The sequence below is a fragment of the Oncorhynchus kisutch genome, linkage group LG18, assembly GCF_002021735.2.
Source record: "Oncorhynchus kisutch isolate 150728-3 linkage group LG18, Okis_V2, whole genome shotgun sequence".
NCBI classification, from domain to species: domain Eukaryota; kingdom Metazoa; phylum Chordata; class Actinopteri; order Salmoniformes; family Salmonidae; genus Oncorhynchus; species Oncorhynchus kisutch.
The window spans coordinates 6,738,851-6,765,178 of NC_034191.2; the positions used below are offsets into that span (position 1 = coordinate 6,738,851).

A 26,328-nucleotide genomic window follows, 5' to 3' on the forward strand; every position below is an offset into this window, starting at 1 on the left:
AGGTAGAGGTCTGTACTGAGGGGGCTCTATGCAGACTGAAGGTAGAGGTGTGTACTGAGGGGGCTCTATGCAGACTGAAGGTAGAGGTGTGTACTGAGGGGGCTCTATGCAGACTGAAGGTGGAGGTCTGTACTGAGGGGGCTCTATGCAGACTGAAGGTAGAGGTCTGTACTGAGGGGGCTCTATGCAGACTGAAGGTAGAGGTGTGTACTGAGGGGGCTCTATGCAGACTGAAGGTGGAGGTCTGTACTGAGGGGGCTCTATGCAGACTGAAGGTAGAGGTCTGTACTGAGGGGGCTCTATGCAGACTGAAGGTAGAGGTGTGTACTGAGGGGGCTCTATGCAGACTGAAGGTGGAGGTCTGTACTGAGGGGGCTCTATGCAGACTGAAGGTAGAGGTCTGTACTGAGGGGGCTCTATGCAGACTGAAGGTGGAGATTTTGACCCACTGGTTTTGGGGTAATTTAGTTATTAACTGCTGCTTGTAATTTGTGTTGGATTTGAGCAGTCCTGATTTCTGATTTCTTCCCACAAAGTTACACTTACAATCCAGGTGGAGAGAGGAGCCGTACACACACAGTTCCACTCCATCATCTCCTCGACTGTCTGTGCAGCATCTTTTCATTTTCAAAAACAAAATCTTGTTACACAGGTTTAGTGCACATCTCTCTTCCTCTGATTCCCGAAACAAGTCTGCAGTTCTGTGCCCAAGCTCTCTCTCTACCCTCTCTCTCTCTCTACCCCCCCCCCTCTCTCTCTCTACCCTCTCTCTACCCCGTCTCTCTCTCTCTCTCTCTACCCTCTCTCTCTCTCTCTCCTCTCTCTACCCTCTCTCTCTCTCTCTCTCTCTCTACCCTCTCTCTCTCTCTCTCCTCTCTCTCTACCCTCTCTCTCTCTCTACCCTCTCTCTCTCTCTCTCTACCCTCTCTCTCTACCCTCTCTCTCTCTCTACCCTCTCTCTCTCTCTCTACCCTCTCTCTCTCTCTACCCTCTCGCTCTCTCTCTACCCTCTCGCTCTCTCTCTACCCTCTCGCTCTCTTTCTAACCTCTCTCGCTCTACCTTCTCTCACTCTACCCTCTCTTGCTCTACCCTCTCTCGCTCTACCCTCTCTCTCGCTCTACTCTCTCTCTCTCTACCCTCTCTCTCTCTACCCTCTCTCGCTCTCCTCCCGCCCCTCCTCCTCTCCTCACTGAAGCCCCGTGGTAGAGATCCAACTAAACTGGATTAAATCAGATCATATTAAGGACCTAGACTGAGCCCAGGGAAGGATAAGGAGACAAACTCCAAGTACATACAGCTGTTGGTGGGACCATCCATCTATCACCTTATTCCAAGATGTAAAAACATGTTTGTGATGCCGCCCGAGATAAAACCACATCTAGAGGAATGTCAGAGGATGTGGAGGGAAGGAGGAGGGAGGGGGGTAGGAGGAGAGGAGGGAGATGAGAGAGAGAGAGGGGGGGGGGGTAGGAGGAGAGGAGGGAGATGAGAGAGAGAGAGGGGGAGGTAGGAGGAGAGGCGGGAGATGAGAGGAGAGAGGGGGAGGTAGGAGGAGAGGAGGGAGATGAGAGAGAGTGAGAGGGGGAGGTAGGAGGAGAGGAGGGAGATGAGAGAGAGAGAGGGGGGAGGTAGGAGGAGAGGAGGGAGATGAGAGAGAGAGGGGGAGGTAGGAGGAGAGGAGGGAGATGAGAGAGAGAGAGAGGGGGAGGTAGGAGGAGAGGCGGGAGATGAGAGGAGAGAGGGGGAGGTAGGAGGAGAGGAGGGAGATGAGAGTGAGAGAGAGGGGGAGGTAGGAGGAGAGGCGGGAGATGAGAGAGAGTGAGAGGGGGAGGTAGGAGGAGAGGAGGGAGATGAGAGAGAGAGGGGGGAGGTAGGAGGAGAGGAGGGAGATGAGAGAGAGAGGGGGAGGTAGGAGGAGAGGAGGGAGATGAGAGAGAGAGAGAGGGGGAGGTAGGAGGAGAGGCGGGAGATGAGAGGAGAGAGGGGGAGGTAGGAGGAGAGGCGGGAGATGAGAGGAGAGAGGGGGAGGTAGGAGGAGAGGAGGGAGATGAGAGAGAGAGGGGGAGGTAGGAGGAGAGGAGGGAGATGAGAGAGAGAGAGGGGGGGGTAGGAGGAGAGGAGGGAGATGAGAGAGAGAGGGGGAGGTAGGAGCAGAGGCGGGAGATGAGAGGAGAGGGGAGGGGGAGGTAGGAGGAGAGGAGGGAGATGAGAGGAGAGAGGGGGAGGTAGGAGGAGAGGAGGGACATGAGAGGAGAAAGAGAGAGAGGGGGAGGTAGGAGGAGAGGAGGGAGATGAGAGAGGGGGAGGTAGGAAGAGAGGAGGGAGATGAGAGGAGAGAGAGAGGGAGGGAGAGGTAGGAGGAGAGGAGGGAGATGAAAGGAGAGGAGAGAGAGAGGGGGGGAGGTAGGAAGAGAAGATCACAAAAGGAAAATCAGAAGACAGATTCATGTTGAGTGAACTCCCTCTGATCTCTTTGTCTGCTTCTCCTTCTCTTTCTACTCCTCCTTTCCTCTATCTCCTCCTCCTCTCTACACCACCCCTCTCTACCCCTCCTCTCTCTAGTCCTCCTCTCCTCCTCCTCTCTACACCACCCCTCTCTACCCCTCCACTCTCTACTCCTCCTCTCCTCTTTCTACTCCTCCGCTCCTCTCTCTCTACTCCTCTCCCCTCCTCTCTCTACCCCTCCTCCTCTCCCCTCCTCTCTCCACTCCTCCTCCCCCTCTCCCCTCCTCTCTCCACTCCTCCTCCTCTTCCCCCCTCTCTCTACTCCTCTCTCTACCCCTCCTCTTTCTACCCCTCCTCCTCTCCTCATACCTCTCTTTCTCTCTCTCAGCCAAGTACATACAGCTGTTGGAGGAAGCATCTACCCTACCCTCTTTCAAGAGGGCCCGAGATAAAACCACATCTAGAGGAATGTCAGAGGATGTGGAGGGAAGGAGGAGGAGAGGAGGGAGATGAGAGGATGAGAGAGAGAGAGAGAGAGAGAGAGGGGGGGGTAGGAAGAGAGGAGGGAGATCAGAGGAGAGAGAGAGAGAGAGAGAGGGGCGGTAGGAGGAGAGGAGGGAGATGAGAGGATGAGAGAGAGAGAGGGGGAGGTAGGAGGAGAGGAGGGAGATGAGAGGATGAGAGAGAGAGAGAGAGGGGAGGTAGGAGGAGAGGAGGGAGATAAGACGATCAGACAGATTCATGTTAAGTGAAATCCCTCTTATTCCTCTCTGAAGGGAGGTAATCTCTAGATCATGTAGTGAAGGATGTGTGGCAGGATAGGTGAAATGATAAGCACTGTGTTAATGTCTAAAGTCTCCCCACCAGAGATTAGAGCAGCCAGGACCGAAATACTCTTATTGAAGTATCAGCCACAGCAGGCAAGGTTACGCCTGACTCAGAGGTTTTAGTGAATGAGACTCTCGCCCACGTACACACACACACACATATACACACACAAGCACAGGCGCATACGCACACACACACACACACACACATATACACACACAAACACAGGCGTATACGCGCGCACACACACACACACACACACACACACACACACACACACACACACACACACACACACACACACACACACACACATATACACACACAAACACAGGCGCATACGCGCGCACACACACACACACACACACACACACACACACACACACACACACACACACACACACACACACATATACACACATATACACACACAAACACAGGCGCATACGCGCGCACACACACACACACGCGCGCACACACACACACACACACACACACACAAAGAGTTCATACGGAGTTAACTAATGTTCTCTAAATCACTAAGTGTCTGTTTCAATTCAACAAAAAAGTCATCCTGACTCAATGTTCAGCATTAAACCAGTTTAATAGAAGACATTGCAGTGTCCACATTGACTTCAATACAAAACCTAGGAAGTTCATGGTTCTCAACCCCTTCCATAGATTTACACAGTAATCATGATGACTTCTGTTGGATCCTGTGTTTTACATTATAGACATTACCATATATATAATCCTGTGTTTTACATTATAGACATTACCATATATGATTGAATATTATCTGCTGTTGGCTTGTGTGGATGTATGTATGTGTTATGCAACATAGCTGACTTGAAACATTGTTAAAAGTATCAGGGCCAGGGGACTTTCTCATGATGGAAAAATACAGAGAAGCATGAAGATAGGAACTGTTCAAATTAGTTGGGAGGGGGGCACATTCAGAGCGGGGTGTTGCGAGAACAAGCGGTCTTTTGTTAGATAACAGGAGCCAGGTGGGAGATAACGGTATGGAGCATGAGAGCCTGGATGTTCTTCACAAGCAACATTCACATCTATCAACAGAAGCGCCAAGAGGCGGGGACCCGCCTGAGCGCCTGCAATAGGCTGAGCAAGTTTAAACCACGCCCAGTCTCTACTGTGATAGGCCAACAGACGGGTTGGAACTGTCTATCACAGTATAAAGAATACTGTTTTACATACGTCTTGTCAGTTCCCTGTTCTGCCCTGCGTGGTATTACAGTGAGCCCGTATATACGAAAGTTGCATTTGCCATTTGTTACTTAGCTAATAAAAAATACATAGTATAAAATCGGTGACTCATTGTTATATTTATCCTGATACCAGATTTGAATTTACGCAACCCTAACACTTCCAACCTTCAAAAATTATGGAGAGGCAGCAGAGACAGAGAGAGAGAACGCTAGCTATAACTAATGCAGCTAGCTAGTTTAGCCTACTCAAACAGAGGCCAAGACTATCCAACAGAGAGGGATGATATGTTAGCTAGCTGGCTAAGGCTATCCAACAGAGAGGGATGATATGTTAGCTAGCTGGCTAAGGCTATCCAACAGAGAGGAATGATATGTTAGCTAGCTGGCTAAGGCTATCCAACAGAGAGGGATGATATGTTAGCTAGCTGGCTAAGGCTATCCAACAGAGAGAGATGATATGTTAGCTAGCTGGCTAAGGCTATCCAACAGAGAGGAATGCTATGTTAGCTAGCTGGCTAAAGCTATCCAACTGCTTGCTGTACACTGTCCTGTGTGATTGTAGTGGGTTTACTAACACGTTAGGCACTAGAACTATGTTGACTATGACGTTAGCTAATAGTGTGACAACGATGTAGGCTGTGTGTAACGGTTAGCGGTTATGGTATGACGATTTGTTTTGGAAAGGTTTTGTCGCCTGGTGACAGAAAACTGTTGTGTTGTGCACTGAAGTCCACAGAGGAGGAGAGCGCGTAGTCGCGAGAAGTAATTCTACAACGAGCAAAATGATCATGCTGTTCGTATGTGGCTGCTATGAAAGTGAACTGTGTTTGTGTGCAAGTGATCAGGGGGTGTCTTCATCCCACCGATTCTGTTGAAAAACAGTTCTTCAATGGAAAGCAAACGGAACGAAACGGGGATAAACCTACCTGAATATGTCCAATTGAAAGTCCCGTTTGCAACTGTTTGTAACTGATGATTCCACCCGAGATCAGATCAGATGAAGGGCGCTATTGAACGTGTCACTTTGAGTCTGTCACACTGATCGTAAACTGTCATTCATAGGCTAGGTGGTAGCAACCTCACGATGGGTAGAGGGAACATTCTAGCATCATGACAGTAGCCTAAACCTATCGACGTTACATTGAACTGGGTGAATGGAATACGAATGACAGTCATCCAATATGCTGTAATAGAAACAAAGGCCGTGGTAATTAAAAAACAAAATAATCGTCCTCCCTCATCTTAAACGTCACCAACCGCCACTGCTTTAAACATATTCTCAAAAGTTGTAATAGTAGAATGTACAATTTCTAATATGGGCACTACAAGGGCCGTGTTCATTAAAAATATATTAAAACATCAGTCCTCCCTCGTGTTAAACAGCACTGACCACCACTGTGCAGTGGCTGGGAGGCAGTCTGATATCAGTCTAACATCCGGGTGGTCCAGCTTTCCACACATTCAGCAAAAATAAAAACAGAACGCGAACATGACGAGGAGCATTTCTCAAGATCATGTCCTTCCGTTAAGAAGAGGATACGTGCCTTTCTAAAAAAAAAGATACTGGATAGACTGTATACACACACACACACACACACACACACACACACACACACACACACACACACACACACACACACACACACACACACACACACACACACACACACACACACACACACACACACACACACACACACACAGTCAGCATGAAACTCAAGCCAGAGAAGATTGTAGAGGAAGTGGAAGCTGTGGGTTTGAGGTCTGGAGCCCAGTGGATACTGATACAATACTGAACACGGAGGGTCCCTAGATACTATACTAAACACGGAGGGTCCCTAGATACTACAATACTGAACACGGAGGGGTCCCTAGATACTACAATACAATACTGAACACGGAGGGGTCCCTAGATACTATACTGAACACGGAGGGTCCCTAGATACTACAATACTGAACACGGAGGATCCCTAGATACTATACTGAACACGGAGGGTCCCTAGATACTACAATACTGAACACGGAGGGTCCCTAGATACTATACTGAACACGGAGGGTCCCTATATACTACAATACTGAACACGGAGGGTCCCTAGATACTACAATACTGAACACGGAGGGTCCCTAGATACTACAATACTCAACACGGAGGGTCCCTAGATACTACAATACAATACTGAACACGGAGGGTCCCTAGATACTACAATACTGAACACGGAGGGTCCCTAGATACTACAATACTGAACACGGAGGGTCCCTAGATACTATACTGAACACGGAGGGTCCCTAGATACTACAATACTGAACACGGAGGGTCCCTAGATACTACAATACTGAACACGGAGGGTCCCTAGATACTATACTGAACACGGAGGGTCCCTAGATACTACAATACTGAACACGGAGGGTCCCTAGATACTATACTGAACACGGAGGGTCCCTATATACTACAATACTGAACACGGAGGGTCCCTAGATACTACAATACTGAACACGGAGGGTCCCTAGATACTACAATACTGAACACGGAGGGTCCCTAGATACTACAATACAATACTGAACACGGAGGGTCCCTAGATACTACAATACTGGACACGGAGGGTCCCTAGATACTACAATACTGAACACGGAGGGTCCCTAGATACTACAATACAATACTGAACACGGAGGGTCCCTAGATACTACAATACTGAACACGGAGGGTCCCTAGATACTACAATACTGAACACGGAGGGTCCCTAGATACTACAATACAATACTGAACACGGAGGGTCCCTAGATACTACAATACTGGACACGGAGGGTCCCTAGATACTACAATACTGAACACGGAGGGTCCCTAGATACTACAATACAATACTGAACACGGAGGGTCCCTAGATACTACAATACTGAACACGGAGGGTCCCTAGATACTACAATACTGAACACGGAGGGTCCCTAGATACTACAATACTGAACACGGAGGGTCCCTAGATACTACAATACAATACTGAACACGGAGGGTCCCTAGATACTACAATACTGAACACGGAGGATCCCTAGATACTACACTACTGAACACGGAGGGTCCCTAGATACTACAATACTGAACACGGAGGGTCCCTAGATACTACAATACTGAACACGGAGGGTCCCTAGATACTACAATACTGAACACGGAGGGTCCCTAGATACTACACTACTGAACACGGAGGGTCTCCAGATCCTACAATACTGAACACGGAGGGTCCCTAGATACTACAATACTGAACACGGAGGGTCCCTAGATACTACAATACAATACTGAACACGGAGGGTCCCTAGATACTACAATACTGAACACGGAGGGTCCCTAGATACTACAATACAATGTGTACACAGTACCAATCAAAAGTTTGAACACACCTACTCATTAAAGGGTTTTTCTTTATTTTTACTATTTTCTACATTGTAGAATAATAGTGAAGACATCAAAACTACGAAATAGCACATATGGAATCATGTAGTAACCAAAAAGGTGTTAAACAAATCAACATATATTTTATTTTTGAGGTTCATCAAAGTAGCCACCCTTTGCCTTGATGCAGCTTTGCACACTCTTGGCATTCTCTCAACCAGCTTCATGAGGTAGTCACCTGGAATGACTGTCAGTGATTTATTTAGAATTCAAGGCACACTTAACCAGCATGGCTACCACAGTATTGTGCAGCGATACACCATCCCATCTGGTTTGCGCTTAGTTATGAGATGAGGCGAGAGAAAGAGAAAGGTTGTGAGATGAGAGAGAGAAAGAGAGAGGGGTGGTGAGATGAGAGAGAAAGAAAGAGGGGTTGTGAGATGAGAGACAAAAAGAGAGAGGGGTTGTGAGATGAGAGAGAGAAAGAGAGAGGGGTTGTGAGATGAGAGAGAAAGAGAGAGGGGTGGTGAGATGAGACAGAAAGAGAGGGGTTGTGAGATGAGAGAGAAAGAGAGAGGGGTTGTGAGATGAGAGAGAGAAAGAGAGAGGGGTTGTGAGATGAGAGACAGAAAGAGAGAGGGGTTGTGAGATGAGAGAGAGAAAGAGAGAGGGGTTGTGAGATGAGAGAGAAAGAGACAGGGGTTGTGAGATGAGAGAGAAAGAGACAGGGGTTGTGAGATGAGAGAGAAAGAGAGAGGCGTTGTGAGATGAAAGAGAGAGGGGTTGTGAGATGAGAGAGAAAGAGACAGGGGTTGTGAGATGAGAGAGAAAGAGAGAGGGGTTGTGAGATGAGAGAGAGAAAGAGAGGCGTTGTGAGATGAAAGAGAGAGGGGTTGTGAGATGAGAGAAAGAGAGGGGGGTTGTGAACCTATGGAAAGAGAGAGAGGGGTTGTGAACCTATGGAAAGAGAAGAGAAGAGAGAAGAAGGGGTCATGTTTTTGCTCCATGGCCCAGCTGCTAAAACAATGTGTGTGTGTGTGTGTGTGTGTGTGTGTGTGTGTGTGTGTGTGTGTGTGTGTGTGTGTGTGTGTGTGTGTGTGTGTGTGTGTGTGTGTGTGTGTGTGTGTGTGTGTTTGTGTGTGTGTGTGTGTGTGTGTGTGTGTGTGTGTGTGTGTAGATGAGTAAGTACATATGTAGGTGGAGAGGCCACTGGGGACACAGAGGGGAAAACAGGCCCACTCCAGGACCTTGGGGCTAGGGACCCTTAATCCACCTTGAACAGCAGCTCCTGACACACACACACACACACACACACACACTCTATGCAAACACACGTACACACACACAATACACTTTTCCACAGACTAGACCCTCGAGCCTTCCCCGAAGACCCTACACAATGGACACAATGGAAGAGACTATAGGAACCCTACTGTACCATTCACTGCACCATTCAGTCACCATTTACAGCACCTTAAAGGGATCATTCAGTCGCCATCCTCTCTCTCTACCCCCCCCCCCACCCCTACCTCTCTCTCTCTGCCCCCCTCACCCTCTCTATACCCTCCCACCCCTTCCTCTCTCTCCCCACCCCTCCACCTCCCAGGAGGATATGGCTGATATCTCTGTCAGGTGGTTTAAGTTCAGCAACGGTAGATGTGTGTGTGTGTGTGTGGTGTGTGTGTGTGTGTTCATAAGGTGGTTTTAGTATGGTAACAGTAACTGACCCAGGAGATATGGACAGGAAAGAGACGAGGAGCAGGAGGCGCAGAGAGGAGCAGGAGGCGCAGAGAGGAGCAGAGAGGAGGAGAGAGGCGCAGAGAGGAGCAGGAGGCGCAGAGAGGAGCAGAGAGGAGCAGGAGGCGCAGAGAGGAGCAGAGAGGCACAGAGAGGCGCAGGTGGCGCAGAGAGGAGCAGAGAGGAGCAGGCGGCGCAGAGAGGAGCAGAGAGGAGCAGAGAGGCGTAGAGAGGAGCAGAGAGGAGCAGAGAGGAGCAGAGAGGCGTAGAGAGTAGCAGAGAGGAGCAGGAGGCGCAGAGAGGAGCAGAGAGGAGCAGGAGGCGCAGAGAGGAGCAGAGAGGAGCAGAGAGGCGCAGGAGGCGCAGAGAGGAGCAGAGAGGAGCAGGAGGCGCAGGAGGCGCAGAGAGGAGCAGAGAGGAGCAGAGAGGCACAGAGAGGAGCAGGAGGCGCAGAGAGGAGCAGAGAGGCACAGAGAGGAGCAGGAGGCGCAGAGAGGAGCAGAGAGGAGCAGAGAGGAGCAGAGAGGAGCAGAGAGGCACAGAGAGGAGCAGGAGGCGCAGAGAGGAGCAGAGAGGCGCAGGAGGCGCAGAGAGGAGCAGGAGGCGCAGAGAGGAGCAGAGAGGCGCAGGAGGCGCAGAGAGGAGCAGGAGGCGCAGACAGGCAACTCCAACCTGTTAAACACATTGACCAGGAGACGTGTGAGCAGTGATATGATCCAGTCCTCTAAGGAGATGTTCTGTTCAGTACATCATGTTGATTAATACAACAGCACTATTTTAGCTGCTCACACGCGCACGCACGCACGCACGCACACACACACACACACACACACACACACACACACACACACACACACACACACACACACACACACACACACACACACACACACACACACACACACACACACACACACACACACACACACATGCACGCACACCACAAACACACACGCACGCGCACGCACACACACACACACGCACACACGCACGCACACCACACACACACACACGCATGCACGCGCACGCACGCACACACACAAACACAGGAAATGACTGCTGGGATGAGCAGAAAATGACACAACCAGACACATAAGAAACATGACAGGCCGACACATCACAGTTCACACACAGGCCTACAAGGGTAGAATGTAACCACACAGGCCTACAAGGGTAGAATGTCACCACACAGGCCTACAAGGGTAGAATGTCACCACAAAGGCCTACAAGGGTAGAATGTCACCACAAAGGCCTACAAGGGTAGAATGTAACCACACAGGCCTACAAGGGTAGAATGTCACCACACAGGCCTACAAGGGTAGAATGTAACCACACAGGCCTACAAGGGTAGAATGTAACCACACAGACCTACAAGGGTAGAATGTCACCACACAGGCCTACAAGGGTAGAATGTCACCACACAGGCCTACAAGGGTAGAATGTCACCACAAAGGCCTACAAGGGTAGAATGTAACCACACAGGCCTACAAGGGTAGAATGTCACCACACAGGCCTACAAGGGTAGAATGTCACCACACAGGCCTACAAGGGTAGAATGTAACCACACAGGCCTACAAGGGTAGAATGTCACCACACAGGCCTACAAGGGTAGAATGTCACCACAAAGGCCTACAAGGGTAGAATGTAACCACACAGGCCTACAAGGGTAGAATGTCACCACACAGGCCTACAAGGGTAGAATGTCACCACACAGGCCTACAAGGGTAGAATGTAACCACACAGGCCTACAAGGGTAGAATGTAACCACACAGGCCTACAAGGGTAGAATGTCACCACACAGGCCTACAAGGGTAGAATGTAACCACACATAAATAGAATTTATCCTCGGATGGGGCCACAGTGTCTCCTGACCCCTCCTGTCTCAGCCTCCAGTATTTATGCTGCAGTAGTTTATGTGTCGGGGGGCTGGGGTCAGTTTGTTATATCTGGAGTACTTCTCCTGTCCTATTCGGTGTCCTGTGTGAATCTAAGTGTGCGTTCTCTAATTCTCTCCTTCTCTCTTTCTTTCTCTCTCTCGGAGGACCTGAGCCCTAGGACCATGCCCCAGGACTACCTGACATGATGACTCCTTGCTGTCCCCAGTCCACCTGGCCATGCTGCTGCTCCAGTTTCAACTTCCACCTGACTGTGCTGCTGCTCCAGTTTCAACTGTTCTGCCTTATTATTATTCGACCATGCTGGTCATTTATGAACATTTGAACATCTTGGCCATGTTCTGTTATAATCTCCACCCGGCACAGCCAGAAGAGGACTGGCCACCCCACATAGCCTGGTTCCTCTCTAGGTTTCTTCCTAGGTATTGGCCTTTCTAGGGAGTTTTTCCTAGCCACCGTGCTTCTACACCTGCATTGCTTGCTGTTTGGGGTTTTAGGCTGGGTTTCTGTACAGCACTTTGAGATATCAGCTGATGTACGAAGGGCTATATAAATAAATTTGATTTGATTTGATTTTGATAAATAGATCCAGAAGTCATTTGTTTCCTCTGTGAATTAGGGTAAGTGTACGTTTTAGGGTAAGTGTACATTTTAAAACCACCAAAATCTAAGTTTAGACATTTCTAACATATACTGCCCCTAATTTCTGTAAGAAAGTTTCTATAAAATTAAAGATACATTTTTCATGTAAAGTTGTATGACTTTACTTTAATAAGACGGTAAAATATTTGATAAAATATGTGAAAGGTCTATTCATCCTGACAGTATCACTCATAACAGTGGGGTTTGTCCAATCGGGTTGTCCAATCGGGTTGTCCAATCGGGTTGTCCAATCGGGTTGTCCAATCGGGTTGTCCAATCGGGTTTGTCCAATCGGTTTGTCCAATCGGTTTGTCCAATCGGTTTGTCCAATCGGTTTGTCCAATCGGGTTGTCCAATCGGGTTGTCCAATCGGTTTGTCCAATCGGGTTGTCCAATCGGTTTGTCCAATCGGTTTGTCCAATCGGTTGTCCAATCGGTTTGTCCAATCGGGTTGTCCAATCGGTTTGTCCAATCGGTTTGTCCAATCGGGTTGTCCAATCGGTTTGTCCAATCGGTTTGTCCAATCGGTTTGTCCAATCAGGTTGTCCAATCAGGTTGTCCAATCAGGTTGTCCAATCAGGTTGTCCAATCAGGTTTGTCCAATCGGTTTGTCCAATCGGTTTGTCCAATCGGGTTGTCCAATCGGGTTGTCCAATCGGTTTGTCCAATCGGTTTGTCCAATCGGTTTGTCCAATCGGGTTGTCCAATCGGGTTGTCCAATCGGGTTGTCCAATCAGTTTGTCCAATCGGGTTGTCCAATCGGTTTGTCCAATCGGTTTGTCCAATCGGGTTGTCCAATCGGGTTGTCCAATCGGGTTGTCCAATCGGGTTGTCCAATCAGTTTGTCCAATCGGGTTGTCCAATCGGGTTGTCCAATCGGGTTGTCCAATCAGTTTGTCCAATCGGGTTGTCCAATCGGTTTGTCCAATCGGTTTGTCCAATCGGGTTGTCCAATCGGTTTGTCCAATCAGGTTGTCCAATCGGTTTGTCCAATCGGTTTGTCCAATCGGTTTGTCCAATCAGGTTGTCCAATCGGTTTGTCCAAACGGTTTGTCCAATCGGGTTGTCCAATCGGGTTGTCCAATCGGGTTGTCCAATCGGGTTGTCCAATCAGGTTGTCCAATCGGGTTGTCCAACCAGGTTGTCCAATCGGGTTGTCCAATCGGGTTGTCCAATCGGGTTGTCCAATCAGGTTGTCCAATCGGGTTGTCCAACCAGGTTGTCCAATCGGGTTGTCCAATCGGGTTGTCCAATCGGGTTGTCCAATCGTATCCACAGAGATCAATATGGAAGTAGGCTTTTGTTCTTGTCAACCAGTACTTGTACATACATGATTCAACTAAACAACTAATCATAGATTTCAATCAAAACATGATTAGTTGAATCAGGTGTGTTATTTGTTGGTCATAAATAATAAATATTCCTCCGTGGACAAGAAGCCATTCATAAAGACCATAACATACGGCATTCAAATTCATTATCCCCAAAGCTGATTCACATTTGCTGTTCTGCTATTGTTGTTAATTAGTTCAACTCGTCTTCCTAAAGCCCGTCTGAAGACAGTTTCAACTCTCCCTCTCTACTGTCGTATTACAAAGATGCAGGTGTAAACCAAAAACAGAATCAGCTGGATGAATGAAGGACAACAATAGGACAATGCCTCCATCCAAAAGTGCAGGAGTAGTCATCTTCTTGTCCCTCAACCCTGATTTAATTGTTCTCACGTTGCATCAATGACTACCTGTCCACAACTTGGAGAGAGTACAGAGGTTTATAATTGTTTCTTATCTTGGTAAAGGCTCAGAATTTGCATAACTGTAGTTTTGTGTTTGAATCAACTTAAATCTGAAATAAATAAAAAATGTTCATTGAATGTTAGAGATATCAACACACTATTCCCATGTCTTTCAATGCACACCGGGGCTTAACAGGAGCACACCGGGGCTTAACAGGAGCACACCGGGGCTTAACAGGAGCACACCGGGGCTTAACAGGAGCACACTGGTGCTTAGCAGGAGCACTATGGGCTTAACAGGAGCACACCGGGGCTTAACAGGAGCACACCGGGGCTTAACAGGAGCACACTGGTGCTTAGCAGGAGCACTATGGGCTTAACAGGAGCACACCGGGGCTTAACAGGAGCACACCGGGGCTTAACAGGAGCACACCGGGGCTTAACAGGAGCACACCGGGGCTTAACAGGAGCACACTGGGGCTTAACAGGAGCACACTGGTGCTTAGCAGGAGCACTATGGGCTTAACAGGAGCACACCGGGGCTTAACAGGAGCACACCGGGGCTTAACAGGAGCACACCGGGGCTTAGCAGGAGCACTATGGGCTTAACAGGAGCACACTGGTGCTTAGCAGGAGCACTATGGGCTTAACAGGAGCACACCGGGGCTTAACAGGAGCACACCGGGGCTTAACAGGAGCACACCGGGGCTTAGCAGGAGCACTATGGGCTTAACAGGAGCACACCGGGGCTTAACAGGAGCACACCGGGGCTTAACAGGAGCACACCGGGGCTTAACAGGAGCACACCGGGGCTTAACAGGAGCACACCGGGGCTTAACAGGAGCACACCGGGGCTTAGCAGGAGCACTATGGGCTTAACAGGAGCACACCGGGGCTTAGCAGGAGCACTATGGGCTTAACAGGAGCACACCGGGGCTTAACAGGAGCACACCGGGGCTTAACAGGAGCACACCGGGGCTTAACAGGAGCACACCGGGGCTTAGCAGGAGCACTATGGGCTTAACAGGAGCACACCGGGGCTTAACAGGAGCACTATGGGCTTAACAGCAGCACAATGGGGCTTAATTGAAACAACCGTGATTTACTGTCTACTCATAAAATCTTTGTAAACCAATGGTTTGAGATATAAATATATACTATAGACTACAATATTATGCAAGTTAATATTGATCATATTAAACAATATTACTTGATTATAATTTACATCCTGTGTAGAGGGAGTGTTTTTTGGGCTATCAACCCTTTAAACCCACATGAGATAAATGCCACATTTACAAAAATGCAATCTATGTATAACAATGCAAGGTTCATTAAACAGTAAAATAAGACTAAATGCATTTTAAAATGTAAGCTGTGAATGCCTGAAATCTATCATTTTGTTGTAGTTCACCAAGTTATGTGGCTACTGTGTGACTGTGACATGCAGCCACGACCGCTAAGCATGAAAACCCCATCTTTTGAATTGGCAAAGAAATAGTCCTTAAAGCCCATATGCTATCATGTGTATACAGTAGCAGTCAAAAGTTTGGACACACCTACTCATTTCAGGTTTTTCTTTATTTAAAAACAACAACTATTTTCTACATTGTAGAATAATAGTGAAGACATCAAAACTATGAAACAACACATATGGAATCATGTAGGAACCAAAAAGTGTTAAACAAATTAAAATATATTTTATATTTGAGATTCTTCAAAGTAGCCATCTTTTGGCTTGATGACAGCTTTGCACAGTCTTGGCATTCTCTCAACCAGCTTCATGAGGTAGTTACCTGGAATGCATTTCAATTAACAGGTGTGCCTTGTTAAAAGTTAATTTGTGGAATTTATTTCCTTCTTAATGCGTTTGAGCCAATCAGTTGTGTTGTGACTAGGTAGGGGTGGTATACAAAAGATGGTCTTTTTGGTAAAAGACCAACCTCATATTATGGCAAGAACAGCTCAAATACGCAAAGAGAAACAACAGTCCATAATTACTTTAAGGCAAGAAGGTCAGTCAATCCGGATAATTTAAAGAAGTTCAAGTGCAGTTGCAAAAACCATCAAGCACTATGATGAAACTGTCTCTCCTGTGGACCGCCACAGGAAAGGAAGACCCATAGTTATCTCTGCTGCAGAGGATAAGTTCATTACAGTTACCTGCCCCTCAGAAATTGCAGAGTTCAAGTAACAGACACATCTCAACATCAACTGTTCAGAGGAGACTGCGTGAATCAAGCCTTCATGGTCGAATTGCTTCAAAGAAACCACTACTAATGGACACCAATAATAAGAAGAGACTTGCTTGGGCCAAGAAAAACGAGCAATGGACTTCAGATTGGTGGAAATCTGTCCTTTGGTCTGATGAATGCAAATTTGAAATGTTTGTTTCCAACTGCCGAGTCTTTGTGAGACGCAGAGTAGGCGAATGAATGATCTCCGCATGTGTGGTTCCCACCGTGAAGCATGGAGGAGGAGATGTGATGGTGTGAGGGTGCTTTGCTGGTGACACTATCTGTGATTTATTTAGAATTCAAGGCACACTTAACCAGTATGGCAACCACAACATTCTGAAAGACTGTTGGAAAAGGATTCCAGGTGAAGCTGGTTGAGAGAATTCCAAGAGTGTGCAAAGCTGTCATCAAAGCAAAGGGGGGCTACTTTGAAGAATATAAAATATATGTTGATTTCTTTAACACTTTTTTGGTTACTACATGATTCCATATGTGTTATTTCATAGTTTTGATGTCTTCACTATTATTCTACAATGTAGAAAATAGTTTAAATAATAAGAATAAGAAAAACCCTTGAATGAGTCGGTGTCCAAACGTTTGACTGGTACTGTACATCATCAAATCAAATCAAATTTATTTATATAGCCCTTCGTACATCAGCTGATATCTCAAAGTGCTGTACAGAAACCCAGCCTAAAACCCCAAACAGCAAGCAATGCAGGTGTAGAAGCACGGTGGCTAGGAAAAACTCCCTAGAAAGGCCAATACCTAGGAAGAAACCTAGAGAGGAACCAGGCTATGTGGGGTGGCCAGTCCTCTTCTGGCTGTGCCGGGTGGAGATTATAACAGAACATGGCCAAGATGTTCAAATGTTCATAAATGACCAGCATGGTCGAATAATAATAAGGCAGAACAGTTGAAACTGGAGCAGCAGCACAGTCAGGTGGAAGTTGAAACTGGAGCAGCAGCATGGCCAGGTGGACTGGGGACAGCAAGGAGTCATCATGTCAGGTAGTCCTGGGGCATGGTCCTAGGGCTCAGGTCAGTTGAAACTGGAACAGCAGCATGGCCAGGTGGACTGGGGACAGCAAGGAGTCATCATGTCAGGTAGTCCTGGGGCATGGTCCTAGGGCTCAGGTCCTACATCATTACATTCATATCTTAAATTTACATATGTGATCATACTTTAACTGAGAAGGTACAACAAAAATATCGGAAAATGTATTTATCTGAAGGTTGCCTCAACACCAAGAGTTTTTGTTCAGCTTTGAAATTGGCCACTTGTGGGAACTTAACACATAACTGAATAACTGTCAATAACTTAAAACATCTGATTGGCTTAGAATACAAACTGTTATGGATATAACAACCAGATGAATTGGTTGAAACATTAAACAGCTGAACATTTTTCTAGTTTTCTTTTCATTTGAATCCACAGATGGAAGTGGACTTAATGGGTAAACCTTCCCCTGTCTAAAATCAACAAGGTGTGTTCCTTCGGGATATACAAGAGCAGATCGTCAGAGAGTGGAGGGTAGCCTAGTCTGACTACTGGGATGGACTGACTGACTGGCTGATTGACTGGCTGGCTGGCTGGCTGGCTGACTGACTAACTGACTGATTGACTGGCTGACTGGCTGATTGACTGGCTGGCTGGCTGATTGACTGACTGACTGACTGGCTGACTGACTGACTGACTGACTGGCTGACTGGCTGACTAGCTGACTGGCTGACTGACTGACTGGCTGGCTGGCTGACTGGCTGATTGACTGGCTGACTGACTGACTGACTGGCTAACTCACCAAAGGAAGCCAGAGGCCAGAGAAACCAACGGCAGCCTAAATGCATAGAAATAAAAGATGACAGAGAGAGAGGGAGCATCAGAAAGGATGACAGAGAGAGAGGGAGCATCAGAAAGGATGACAGAGAGAGAGGGAGCATCAGAAAGGATGACAGAGAGAGAGGGAGCATCGGAAAGGATGACAGAGAGAGAGGGAGCATCAGAAAGGATGACAGAGAGAGAGGGAGCATCAGAAAGGATGACAGAGAGGGAGCAGCAGAAAGGAAGACAGAGAGAGAGGGAGCATCAGAAAGGATGACAGAGAGAGAGGGAGCATCAGAAAGAATGACAGAGAAAGAGGGAGCATCAGAAAGGATGACAGAGAGAGAGAGAGGGAGAATCAGAAAGGATGACAGAAAGAGAGGGAGCATCAGAAAGGATGACAAAAAGAGAGGATGACAGAGAGAGAGGGAGCATCAGAAAGGATGACAGAAAGAGAGGATGACAGAGAGAGAGAGGGAGCATCAGAAAGGATGACAGAAAGAGAGGATGACAGAGAGAGAGAGGGAGCATCAGAAAGGATGACAGAAAGAGAGGATGACAGAGAGAGAGAGAGAGAGAGGGAGCAGCAGAAAGGATGACAGCCCATAGAGCCAGCCAGTAGATAAGACCTACAGAGATAAGAAAGGGGTCAGGGGTCAGAGTTATACAACCTTCACCTGCTCTGGCCTCATCATCACAGACCACACACTATGACCTTTGACCTGACCTCTGATAACCCTGCCGGCAGCTTCCTGACTCTCAGCCAACTGTCTGAGAGAGGAATGTTCTTTCTTGGTAGAAGTGGGATGTAGCCTAGCAACAACCCCCCCCCCCTTCACTGATACAGCCTCTCTTTTAACTTCTGATAGAGCCAGATCGGGCTGACATGATGACAGTAGTCAGGGCAGGCGTAATTTACTCTATGACCAAACACTGAGTCATGCTACAAGCATAATGTACTCTGAGTAAATACACAAAAACATGGAAATGATGCCTTTGAGGAGTGCAGTATTATACAAATACTCCCTTCAGGAATAATTCGTTTTCGTCTGATTCTGAATGTGCCTAGTGTAAGACTACAGGCGCCTCCAGTGATGTAAAAACAAGCAACAACGACCCACTTATAACAACCCACACGCAACCGTGCATGTTAAACACACATAATTAGCATGTCCTCTGGGGTGAGAAAGGGCACGGAGACAAACAGAGCTAATGTAAATATTGAGCGAGCTGAGGGTGAGCCTTCGTGCAGCGTGCCTCCACATGGCCGTGATAAAGGATAGAGCGTGGGAGACGCGCATTCCGCGACTCGGCTTCCTGTCCCTCTCACCCACCAAATTCATTTCACAGATGACCAAAAAAAAAAAACATCCTGAAATGCAAGATGTGGAAGTAAAAAAAAAAAAATCGTCTTGAAACTATAAAGATGAACTGTGCACACAGGCTATAATCAGAGAATAAAATATGTGAACTGACAGGCTACTGGAGCATTTTTACAGACTGGTAACAAAAGCATCACTTGTTAAACTTGGAATAGGTCTAGGTTAGCATACCTTGTTGCACTACACTGACATGTATGAAGTGGCATGATGGTTGTTTGATCTTCACGGGCTGTTTATCAAAGTCTATCGAATAAAACAGCCCGCGATTGAAGCAAAACAAAACATATATATAACAGTATGCCTATATAAACCATTACCAATTAGAAAGAACTGTAAAAGATATGACTATAGTCTATGCCTTTTAATTAATGGGAATAATCGATATGCTGTGGTAGCATGTGCGCACCGTGGCGGTACTCATGAATGAAAAATAACCGTCTGCTGAATGGCTGAGCGCCGACTCTACCCTTGAAAGAACCGATCCCGAAATCCGCGTCAATGAATGACCGTTATTAACAGAGACTCTATTCGCGGGGCCAGGACACAGACAGACCCTGGTGATTGTCAATGACTGCTGGAGACCAAAATGTTGTTATGGTCAGTGACCAGAGAGAGACATTTACCCCTCGACAGACCTACCCCTCCGTCCGCAAAAATGGATTAAGAGAAATAGTCCTTTACCGCGACCCTCACTCCCGAGTCTTATCTGAGGAAGCGCATCAATCACTGAGGTGTACTCAGGACGGCATCAATCGAGTCTGTTATACCACAGGCTACCCGTGTGTTGAATTAATGGTTTTTACGTGGATGCGTTTCAGCACCAGGAGCGTTGGCGAGTCGACTGGACATACGGCTATCCTTCAGCACCTGGACCGAACTGCTGAGCCGAGCTGCCTATCTCGTTGCTACCTGACCTCACTAAAAGCACGACGCAAACATTTTCATAGCCTAGGAAATAATATAATATGTGGAACGTAGCCTAGGTTACAGGTCGGCGGTTATAAAGGTAACTGGTAGGCTAGAATGTGCGCTAAATTGCTTCCAGCGACATCCAAACAGTCGGAAGTCACAAAATGGAAAACATGAACGCAGCAGCGCTCACCTCGATGTCCGACTCACTGCATGGCGATACGCTGATGTCTGGGAGCCAATCCTTGCTCTGTTGTTTGTTGTTATTGCTGTTGTTGTTGTTCTCCAATCAGGTCCAATAATATGTATTAATTGTCTTCATATCATTATTCTCGAGGAGCGGTTAGACAGAGATAGGAGACTAGCGGCCGCGTCGTTACATTTTCTCCATATCCATTCTGAAGCACACTGCACTGTAGGATCCACGGTCTCTCATTCCGGGGCTGTCTACCCTTAAAGGAGCCGCCCACGGTTCCCGCTTGCAAAAACCAGTTCACTTTGTCATAGGTATAAACGTTTAGTGGGGTTTTCTGTGAGCCAGAGGGAAGTCCATTGTGTGTAATCCCACCAGTCTCCCTCTTTTTCTCCCTCTCTCACTCAGAGGCGTCGTGCCCCCTCAGATTTGCCCTATTAAAAAAATAATATAGACAGTACCAGTTAAAAGTTTGGATGCACTCATTCAAGGGCTTTTTATTTACTTTTACTATTTTCTACATTGTAGAATAATAGTGAAGACATCAAAACTATGAAATAACACATATGGAATCATGTAGTAACCAAAAAAGTGTTAAAGAAATCAAAATATATTTTGGATTTTAGATTCTTTAAAGTAGCCACCCTTTGCCTTGTTAACAGCTTTTCACACTCTTGGGTTTCACCTGGAATGCTTTTCCAACAGTCTTGAAGGAGTTCCCATATATGCTGAGCACTTGTTGGCTGTTTTTCCTTCACTCTGCGGTCCAACCCATCCCAAACCATCTCAATTGGATTGAGGTCGAGTGATTGTGGAGGCCAGGTCATCTGATGCAGCACTCCATCACTCTCCGTCTTGGTCAAATATCCCTTACACATCCTGGAGGTGTGTTGGGTCATTGTCCTGTTGAAAAACAAATGATAGTCCCACTAAGCGCCAATCAGATGGGATGGCGTATCGCTGCAGAATGCTGTGGTAGCCATGCTGTTTTAGTGTGCCTTGAACTCTAAATAAATCACAGTGTCACGACTAAAGCACCCCTACACCATCACACCCCCTCCTCCGTGCTTCACGATTTTGTACCTTTATTTAACTAGGCAAATCAGTTAAGAACAAATTATTATTTACAATGATGGCCTGCCCCGGCCAAACCTGGACGACGCTGGGCCAATTGTGTGCCGCCCTATGGGACTCCCAATTACGGCCGGATATGATACAGCCTGGATTCGAACCAGGGACTCTAATGATGCCTCTTGCACTGAAATCGATGGGAACCACACATGCGGAGATCATCCGTTCACCTACTCTGCATCTCACAAAGACACAGTGGTTGGAACCAAATTTGGATTTATCAGACTAAAGGACAGATTTCCACCGGTCTAATGTCCATTGCTCGTGTTTCTTGGCCCAAGCAAGTCTATTCTTCTTATTGGTGTCCTTTAGTGGTGGTTTCTTTGCAATAATTCGACCATGAAGGCCTGATTTACGCAGTCTCCTCTGAACAGTTGATGTTGAGATGTTCAAGTAACAGACACTCTGTGAGGCATTTATTTTGGCTGCAATTTCTGAGGCTGGCAACTCTAATGACCTTATCCTCTGCAGCAGAGGTAACTCTGGGTCTTCCTGTCCTGTGGCGGTCCTCATGTGAGCCAGTTAACTCTAATGACCTTATCCTCTGCAGCAGAGGTATCTCTGGGTCTTCCTTTCCTGTGGCTGTCCTCAGAGAGACAGATTCAGTGCTTGATGGTTTTTGCGACTTCACTTGAAGATACTTTCAGTTCTTGACATTTTCCGGATTGACTGACCTTCATGTCTTAAAGTAATGATGGACTGTCATTTCTCTTTGCTTATTTTAGCTGTTCTTGCCATAATATGGACTTGGTCTTTTACTAAATAGGGATATCTTCTGGTATACCATCCCTACCTTGTCACAACACAACTGATTGGCTCAAACGAATTAAGAAAGATATTCCACAAATTAATATTTAAGATGGAACACCTGTTAATTGAAATGCATTCCAGGTGACATCCCCCATGAAGTTGGTTGAGAGAATGCCAAGATTGTGCAAAGCTGTCAAGGCAAAGGGTGGTTACTTTGAAGAAGCTAAAATATAAATATATTTTGATTTGTTTAACACTTTTTTGGTTAATACATGATTCCATATGTGTTATTTCATAGTTTTGATGTCTTCACTATTATTCTACAATGTAGAAAATAGTGAAAATAAAGAAAAACCCTGAAATGAGTAGGTGTGTCCAAACTTTTGACTGGTACTGTATATATTTTACAAAGAATTAAGCATAATGATTATGGCTCTCGATTGCAGGAAAAAGCTGTTTCAGGTGTTTGAAAAATGCAAAATTCTTCAATTTACAGTCAGTGGGGCTAGCCCCACCTCCGGACCACCCCCCTAGCCCCACCTCCGGACCACCCCCCCTAGCCCCACCTCCCTGTCACTCTCTCACCCGCACACTCCCTAAAGCTTGGGTCTAAGCAGCGCTAGTGTCGATTCACACTCTATATATAATACAAGAGGTTCAGTGCTGGTGGGTTTCCTGGTGAGTGGGAGAGAGAGCCAGGTGATCTATTACCACACACACACACACACACACACACACACACACACACACACACACACACACACACACACACACAGTTAGTCTCAATCACTAGCCATTTGTCTCCCCACTCCATTATATCAGAGCCTATAAGCCTGGCACTGGCATGTCATGCTACACAAACATGCAACCAAACCCAGCCCTTTAGACACAGCAGCATACACACATTCATTTGGTGGCAGACAGAAACAGTAACTCATTGAGTGCAGACAGACAGACAGACAGACAGACAGACAGACAGACAGACAGACAGACAGACAGACAGACAGACAGACAGACAGACAGACAGACAGACAGACAGACAGACAGACAGACAGACAGACAGACAGACAGACAGACAGACAGACAGACAGACAGACAGACAGACAGACAGAGACAGACAGACAGACAGACAGACAGACAAACTCATTGAGTGCAGACAGACAGACACACTCAGTAACTCATTGAGTGCAGAGAAACAGACAGACACAGTAACTCATTGAGTGCAGAGAAACAGACAGACACAGTAACTCATTGAGTGCAGACAGACACAGTAACTCATTGAGTGCAGAAAGACAGGCAGACACAGTAACTCATTGAGTGCAGACAGACAGACACAGTAACTCATTGAGTGCAGACAGACACAGTAACTCATTGAGTGCAGACAGACAGAGTAACTCATTGAGTGCAGTGACCCAGCCTCCTCCCCCACACGATTTCTCACAGTATTGTTCTTTCAGACTGTCTCCTGAAAATCATTCACAAGGGCTTCCTGAGGGAAGGGCTCAGACCAGCTGAACACACACACACACACACACACACACACACACACACACACACACACACACACACACACACACACGCACACACACACACACACACACACAGTGCTTTCCACACTGCTTCCAGTAGAGGACTGCTGCAAAAACTGTGTTTTTTATTTTGCATGATCCAATATCAGTACTTGCTCAATTTACAACTAGTCTAAAACCTGTCATCAACTGATTTCAGTCAGTGTCTGGATGGCTGTGGATTGAATGCATTGGTTAAATGGAGTGTTGGCTTATTGCCAGTTCATTTAAAACATGTATAGATTAATTCCTCAACAAAAAAACCTGTCTATCTAACTAACCAACATACAGTGAAGATAAATTCCTCACATTCATTATTTTACACAATATCTTATCACAGCACTGGCTGACCACTGGCCACTGTTACTACATGACTCCATATGTGTTATTTCATAGTGTTGATGTCTTCATTATTATTCTACAATGTAGAAAATAGTAAACAAAGAAATAAAGAAAAACCCTTGAATGAGTCGGTCAAATAAAATACAATTTTATTGGTCACATACACATGGTTAGTAGATGTTATTTGTCACATGGTTAGTAGATGTTATTGGTCACATGGTTAGTAGATGTTATTGGTCACATACACATGGTTAGTAGATGTTATTGGTCACATGGTTAGTAGATGTTATTGGTCACATGGTTAGTAGATGTTATTGGTCACATGGTTAGTAGATGTTATTGGTCACATGGTTAGCAGATGTTATTGGTCACATGGTTAGCAGATGTTATTGGTCAGATACACATGGTTAGTAGATGTTATTGGTCACATACACATGGTTAGTAGATGTTATTGGTCACATGGTTAGTAGATGTTATTGGTCACATGGTTAGCAGATGTTATTGGTCACATACACATGGTTAGCAGATGTTATTGGTCACATACACATGGTTAGTAGATATTATTGGTCACATGGTTAGTAGATGTTATTTGTCACATGGTTAGTAGATGTTATTGGTCACATACACATGGTTAGCAGATGTTATTGGTCACATACACATGGTTAGTAGATGTTATTGGTCACATACACATGGTTAGCAGATGTTATTGGTCACATGGTTAGTAGATGTTATTGGTCACATGGTTAGCAGATGTTATTGGTCACATACACATGGTTAGCAGATGTTAATGGTCACATACACATGGTTAGCAGATGTTATTGGTCACATGGTTAGCAGATGTTATTGGTCACATACACATGGTTAGCAGATGTTATTGGTCACATACACATGGTTAGCAGATGTTATTGGTCACATACACATGGTTAGCAGATGTTAATGGTCACATGGTTAGCAGATGTTATTGGTCACATGGTTAGCAGATGTTAATGGTCACATACACATGGTTAGCAGATGTTATTGGTCACATACACATGGTTAGCAGATGTTATTGGTCACATACACATGGTTAGCAGATGTTAATGGTCACATAGTTAGCAGATGTTATTGGTCACATGGTTAGCAGATGTTATTGGTCACATGGTTAGCAGATGTTATTGGTCACATGGTTAGCAGATGTTAATGCGAGTGTAGTGAAATGCTTGTGCTTCTAGTTCCTGACAGTACAGTAATATCTAACAATTCCACAACAACGACCTAATTAACACAACTCTAAAAGGGATGGAATAAGAATATGTACATAGAAACATATGGATGAGCGATGTCCGAGTCAGCATAGGCAAGATGCAATAGATGGTATAAAATACAGTATATACATATGAGATGAGTAATGTGTCCGAACCTCTGACTGGTACTGTACATTATACCTGATGTATGAAGACAAAATATTACCAATCTTTATAACTGCACCATGATAGTGAATTATACTTTTGTCTGTGTTGAGGTTTTACCACATCGATCACACGAGGACCCAGACAGGATAATCTCCGATCTGACAGCGGGAGATGGTGCGGGGGGTACCCTCTCATTCTCCCTAACACAGAGGCCTGGCGACTGCAAGATACCCCCCCCCCCTGTAGAGATGGGAGAGGTGAGCGAGATTGAGAGAGTTGTGGCAGTGACTGAGACCGTCCACACCCACCCAGCCTTTTGATGGACAACTTCTTCTGGAAAGTGTCTGAAGTGGTTGAAGGGGAGATTGAGCACTCCTGGGGGTGTTTGAGGATCAATGTATGGGTCTTCCCAACCCCCCCCCCCCCCCCCCCCCCCCCCCTCTACTGTGCCCAACCATAGACATTCCTTAAATCCAAGACAGAATTCCAGGAGGAGCACATCTTATAGATTTGGGGGGGCACTTAAAAGCACGTCTCCAAAACGGCCTGTCTGTCACAAGAGGGCCTGGCGACTGCAAGATACCCCTTCCCCCTGTAGAGATGTGAGAGATGTGGCGGTGAGACCTCTGTTCTTCCTAGTGACCGAGAACAGAAAAGGACCAATGAACAGATCTTACTCAGGCTCCCACAATCCCTCAGCACCCATTTGTCTCAC

At 46.5% G+C, this 26,328-nt stretch overlaps 1 protein-coding gene across 2 annotated transcripts in view; it reads right to left on the minus strand.

Moving 5' to 3' along the window:
* The window catches only part of LOC109883857 (SH2B adapter protein 2), a 62,017-nt gene extending 41,318 nt beyond the window's left edge, over nt 1-20,699 (minus strand). For both annotated transcript variants that reach the window (XM_031795488.1, XM_031795486.1), the window contains exon 1: nt 20,432-20,699. The gene's annotated coding sequence lies outside the window, so the exon portion shown is untranslated. The remainder of the gene's footprint in view (nt 1-20,431) is intronic.
* Between the last annotated feature and the right edge of the window lie 5,629 nt (nt 20,700-26,328).